The following is a 6515-nucleotide window of genomic DNA, read 5'->3' on the forward strand; positions in this document are numbered from 1 at the left end:
CGCTCTGATACCAAGATTTGTCAAAACCCCACACTATCAAAAGAGAGACCGTGATCCCGTACCTATTCTTTTTCCTATTATAACTGTAAATTTATTTATAAATAAATGCCCATATTGTTATTAGTATTTTTTTAAAAGATAATATGTGACGGGTTCGAACGCATCACGCATAAATTCTAATTTCTAACTAAAAGAAACACCTAATAGACATACATTTACATTCCTTTACAAAGGACTCTCAGAGTCCGTTATCCATTCATTTAACGTAACTACTTTAAACAAAAAGTGACTCAGTCCCTACAGTCCTTATAAAAGAAAACTAACTTAAAGCAGGAGGGGTTTCCATCACCCCACCATAAAATATAACTTATACCCAAAGGTATCTTGTCTAGAAGTTAACTCAATAAAACATCCCTATGTGGGGTCTAGTATCAAAACGTAAGAAACATATATTGTCATCAGAAAGAAACCAAACTACCCAGGGACTACTAAATGTCGACCCCTCCCTCCTCAGCATTACTCAGCTCCTCAGTAGATTCATCTGTACCTAGACATTTAAAACATAAACACAAAGTGAGTCTAATACTCAGTAAGCAGTACACTATGCCATTAAATTAATAAGCATATAGTATTTTCTTTTGAAAACATGCATCCATAAACCAATACTAATTCTGACAATACTTCCATGCATACGCTTTCTTTATAACTTCATATATACGTTTACTTCTTACTACCATGCATATACTTACTCTATACTTTCATGCATAATCTTTATTTCTTATCTTCATACATACTTATATATCATATCTTCATGCATACACTTAACTTAATCTTTCACTTTCTTTTGACCAACACACTATTACACCCCGTGTGTTGGGGTTGGCGGTCCTATTGAACCTGGATTCCACCTGTGGCCACAGGTTAGGAACCCCTTTCTGTTAGGGAGCAGAATTGGGTGCACTACCAGTACTACTTACCCGGCATTGCAATCTACCCATTTCTTTAGTACCCTTTCCCTTCATATGGCCATTACATATTTTCATACGTTTATTCATTCCTTTTCTTTCTTTGAATTCAAACATCTTCAGTATCTTCCTTAGTCCGATGCATATGCATTTATTTTGGAAAATAGCATTTCATGTCATGCTTACATATAAATAGAACCTTAGTTATTTCAAGAAGCATGTATGAAAATTCCATGACTTAGAATCTACATGCATGCATTACCATATACACATACAACCAATTATAATCGATAGGATACTTAACAGGGGCTACCAAGAAAGGCTTGTACATAATATAAATTCATTTATTCTTTAATTAGAGGAACGTTTGGAAAGAGATAGAGATATATTCTTCCACAAGAGAACTTGGCGTGGGCGCATGGTCATAGCGACTTACCTCGATCTGCTGCAATCCCTTTAATTTCAGAAAATCCTAATCCAATAAATAACAAGTGTGTTAATACTCATCCAACATCCTTTAGACCTCCTTTTAACGATAACTAAAATATTATAAATCTAACGTTGTTTTCTACCATTAACGTTACTTCAAATAACTACTCTCTGGACAAATCCTTACAAGAGTAACGTAAGAAGATAATTAACTTAGTTAACACAACATCAAAACAGCTCCACATATGCATTTAATCACTTAAAACAGAACATAAACATGTATATATACAAAACAGAACATTAAAACAGCCTCTCATATATATTTACACTTAAAATAGAACATAAACATGCATATATACAAAACAGAACATTAAAACAGCCTCTCATGCATATATACAAAACAGAACATTAAAACAGCCTCTCATATATATTTACACTTAAACAGAACACAAACATGCATATATACAAAACAAAACATAAATATGCATATATACAAAACAAAACATTAAAACAACCTCTCATATATATTTACACTTAAAACAGAACATAAACATATATACATGCAAAACAGAATATTAAAACAGCCTTTCAAATCTATTTACACGAAAAGCAACCTCTCAAATAGCCTTATATATTTATATACCTGAAACACCACCTCAAAACAGCTTTGTATACACTTGGTTAGCAAAACAGAACACATGCACATATATACATACCAAACCACAACATAAAGAGATGAAAATAAAACAAAAACTGACACAATACAACACATCGTTCGGTTGACCCTAACAACACCTCAAAACCATGTACATATATATATATATAAGATGGTTGATGTATTTCAAAAAAGTCCATATATCACTTACACTAAGAAATGAGTTAGGAACCCTTACCCCAAATTTCTTCACTTCTTGAAAGATGAAAACACTTGGAAATTCCAACTATAAGAAACCTCAAAGTGGTAAGGAAATATATATATAGTGCACGGTTTGGAAAGATTTAACTTTATTTCTTTTGGGAGTTCACACGGTTTAGGTGATGGAAAGAAGTCTTGGTTCTTCTCTTGAACTAGAAAGTGAAGGAAGAAGGAGAGGAAATGATGTTGTACGATGGCTTAAAGAAGTGAGAAGACTTGCAAGTCTTTTGGCGCTTTAACCGACGGAAGCTCCTTAGGAAATGAAAAGTGGTCAAAGCTAATCCTCATGAGGTGCATGTTGGATGTCCTAGATTAAGCCTAAGAAGATAAATCTTACACCTACCTCAATCCAAGGGTGTAAGTTCAAAGGGGCCAATTCATAATTAATTCAAAGTGAAGGACTTAAAAGAAAGTATATTAAGGATATAAAAATATGCTCTCATCTCATTTTAATAATTCACATAAAATAAAAAAAACACACACATCTTAAAATAAAATAAATTGAATTAATAAACTAATAAAATCTTTACATGAAAATATTTAACTTAAGGATTAAAATAAAATGACGTAAAGACTCACGTAGTAAGACTAGGGTATTCACTCACCAAGTCCAAAACTTTCATTAACTCAAACCCTAGTTTAAAAACCCTAAAATCGTGTGTGTATAGGTGTGAGTTCATGTGGAAACATTCCTCAAAAAGTGAGCTAACTCCCTGTAGCTCAAGTGTGTATGTGTGTGTGAGCACAAGTTCATGATGAACTTGCTAAAATCGAAAGCTCCTCCTCTCAAGGCCGTGTGTGATAAAATGGAAAAGTAGGCTTTTAGCTTCATACCTCCTACAAATCTCTCCTTAGAAGTATCCATTAGCCTTGCTTGCCTTCAAAATGGTATTTTAGTGAAAAGATAGTAGCGTTAATAGTGTTTGGTTGGTGAGAAAGTGAAGGAAAGGGGAGAGAAAGGTGGTAGCCGAATACTTCACAAGAGAATTCTCCAAGTGACAAAAAGGATATGATTTTCTGCACTCTCTCCTTTTTATAGGAATAAGAAGCTTCTTGTACAAGACTAACACATTGCATGAATGCCAAGTGGCATGTCACCCTAAGCCTCTTCCTCTAAAACCAAAACCCCTTTCCACTTTTGCCCTCCATCTCATGTCATGATTCAAGGAACCTCATAGCTATTTGGTATTTTCTCTAGCTAGGATCTCCGTCAATCTCCTACATGTGTGCATGTGTACCAAGTGGCATGTGAAGAGTGTATGTGTACATGTGGCTGAAATCTCCCTCTCTTCCCAAGGTGATCTTCTTCCACCAATGTCTTGGACATGGTGTGATTGATCACAAGGGTGGAAAAATGCCCCAAATCCATGCCCTAGCTGTCCACCTAAAGGGGTTCTCGGAAAAAAAAAAAAAAAATCCTACTAGAAACCCTAGTAGGCATGTAGTCCATTCTTCCAATAAGATCTTGCCATTTCCTAAGACAAACGCTTCACCTACCTTTCTGCGTGTTTGACACATGGCAAGAATCAAGTCACTTCCCCCAAGCTCCATCTTTTCATGCATTTTCATCTTTTCTCTTTGCATGAATGACACATGGAAAAACCAATTATGCTTCCCTTATGCTTGTCGTGTATGCCCTAATTCCATGGGCTCAGAGCCCTTATCTTGCTAGAAGTCAAGAGTTTTAGAAGATTTTAAAACACTTAGCTCCATTTAAAAATCATCCCCTAAATTTAAAAACAAATATTCAAACTTTAAAGCGTATAGATGAGAGTCGTAACCAATTGAGAGGAAAAGAAGTAGTTGGTCACATTTAACATCGCAACAAAAAAATGAAAATGTACCACAAGAGCATGGCTTTTACATTTGGACATACAATATAGGCACAACTTACAATGATCCAACATATTACATAGGCATGATTTGCAACAATCACACATGTTACATAGACATGATTCAAAATATACACATGGTTTGGATATAGTATGACAAACCCAAGCACACATATGATTTAGCATGGTAAAAATCTGGGTATATATCATACCAAGAATCCATATACTTAAACATTTACACAAATGAAACATATACAACATTCACAAACTTTTAATTTATGGATGAAAATGATAGGTGAACAAGCTGAAAATTATTAATCATGTTAGAGATTGTTTCATAAAATTCTCAAACTAATGAATTAATTTGTGTACTTAGTGGATCTTAGAATCCACTCACTAGAGTTCATAGACTTACTGGGCCATGGTGGCTGTTAAACCTTCCAACGCCAACTTCCAAAACTATTCAACCTTAATGGGGTCTAAATCATAGTAGGCTCATTACAAGGTCGTTCCTAGAGTCTTTAAGAATCCGAAACATCTTGTTGAGAACAACTTATATGCATTCAAGAAGCAATATGAAACTAACTTTTGAAATAAATGAACTCGACCCCCAAGAGACTCAAAACCATAATACCAAAACTTTGATAGACCATGGATGACATTCTAGCCTTTCTTTCCTTGAATCTTAAACTTTTCCAACAAACATCATGTTAAACGGATTATAGACTCCATTAACAATCCATGCACTTTCTCACACTATGAAATCACAAAAATAGATAGAGCAAAGCTTGTTTACTGAGCTCTAAATCTCGGCTAGGGCTTGGTTGCACTTATCCAAACACCAATCTAGGTTCTAGTTTTGTGTGTGTGTTGCTTATGGATTGAAGCACAAGTGGCTGGAGCCCTTTGTGTGAGCATGAAAGGAGAGGGGTGGACAAAATGAGAGCAATTCGAAATTGACTTTCAGTTTCTTCTCTAGGGTATATGTCCAAAAGCCATAAATGCAAAGCTATGAATGCTCTCTTTCTGTTGGTTCTCTCTCACCATCATCCATTATGATTGCATTGCCTTGGATACCAAAGGGTAACTGAACTCTAGTGCATGATTTCAAAGTGTCTTGGCCTCTTCCTCTATTTCATTATTTGAAGTTTTTGGAAAACCAAGAGGCACAACCTGGCATGGGTGCCAAGTGTCCTCAACTTCCTCTCTCATCATATGAATATTTCAGAACCCTAAGAGACACCACCGAGCATGGATACCAAGTGGCACTTCTTAGTGTAACAACTTGTTAGAAATTCAATGGTAAAATTTCTATTAGTTTTAGAAACCTTATAAGTTTTCACGAATCAACCAATTGGATAGGTTTTAGTTTATCCACATAATTAGTGTTATTACTCACTATGGTGCTAGAAGTGCAATTTTAGTTATTTGAAATAGTTAGAAGTATTAGAATGCATTATGGTCTACATCATTAGACTCGTTGGATTATTTAAAATTTTATGACACAATAACCTATTTTCAAATTTTCGAACGAAACGCCTATTCGAAATTGTGAATTTATTTTTAGGGTTACTTCGAGGTCGAAAAATATTTTCACTACAGATTCATATGAATATTTAGGATTTTTTGGTGCCAAAATTATAATGTACTTTTTTAAAGTGAATAGTAACCTTGATAAGCGTATCAAGCACAGTGTTTTCAAAATTACATTGTGAAATGTTCGAATTAGGCTACAAAAGTTTTATTTAGACACTCGGCAATACCTTAGCCACACATGATGAATAGTATTTAATACTTGGCACCATGAGGAACATTTGATAGATTTGAAGGAATCAAGGTGTGAGATTATGCCATATAAGCAAAAATTCTATTCCATCCGACCAATCAAATTGTGCCAACCCAAAGAGGATTCATACCTTAGTAAAACCCTATACTAAGCTTTTCAGAGTTCTTTTGCACGCCCATTTCAAGTTGATTGTGGGGTCTACTAACCCATGGTCGCAAACATTTTCAACTTTTTGGAGTTCTTTTGCATGCTCATTTCGAAGCTTTTGTAAGTATTTTTTCGTAAACTTTCCTTCATAAAAGTTGTTCCTTTTTTAGTCTAGTTTACATGGATATCATTTAGTTAGTCAAATGTTGTTTAAACCCCAGAAAGGCTATTCTGGGCGATAAACTAGAGAGTATGTTATATTTTGGAGTTTTTGACCAAACTAAAGTATAGATAGATCTTGGTCTGAAATTTTAATTGAGTATTGTTAACGTTTGTATATGATTATTGTTTGAGGATTTTTTGTATGATTAAAGGTTTTGATGAAAAATTTTCTTATTTCTAGAAGAGGAAAAACATTTTCTGTTTTGAGAAAGCTTAAA

At 34.5% G+C, this 6515-nt stretch overlaps 1 long non-coding RNA gene across 1 annotated transcript; it reads right to left on the reverse strand.

The window, feature by feature from the left end:
- Positions 1-220: 220 nt before the first annotated feature.
- LOC122282710 lies at positions 221-3300 on the reverse strand. The gene is made up of 3 exons (XR_006230449.1): positions 3145-3300; positions 1402-1437; positions 221-547 (listed from the first exon to the last, which is right to left on the reverse strand). It is a non-coding gene; the product is annotated as an uncharacterized LOC122282710 (long non-coding RNA).
- Between the last annotated feature and the right edge of the window lie 3215 nt (positions 3301-6515).

Source organism: Carya illinoinensis, chromosome 11 (assembly GCF_018687715.1).
Source record: "Carya illinoinensis cultivar Pawnee chromosome 11, C.illinoinensisPawnee_v1, whole genome shotgun sequence".
In the NCBI taxonomy this organism is placed as follows: domain Eukaryota; kingdom Viridiplantae; phylum Streptophyta; class Magnoliopsida; order Fagales; family Juglandaceae; genus Carya; species Carya illinoinensis.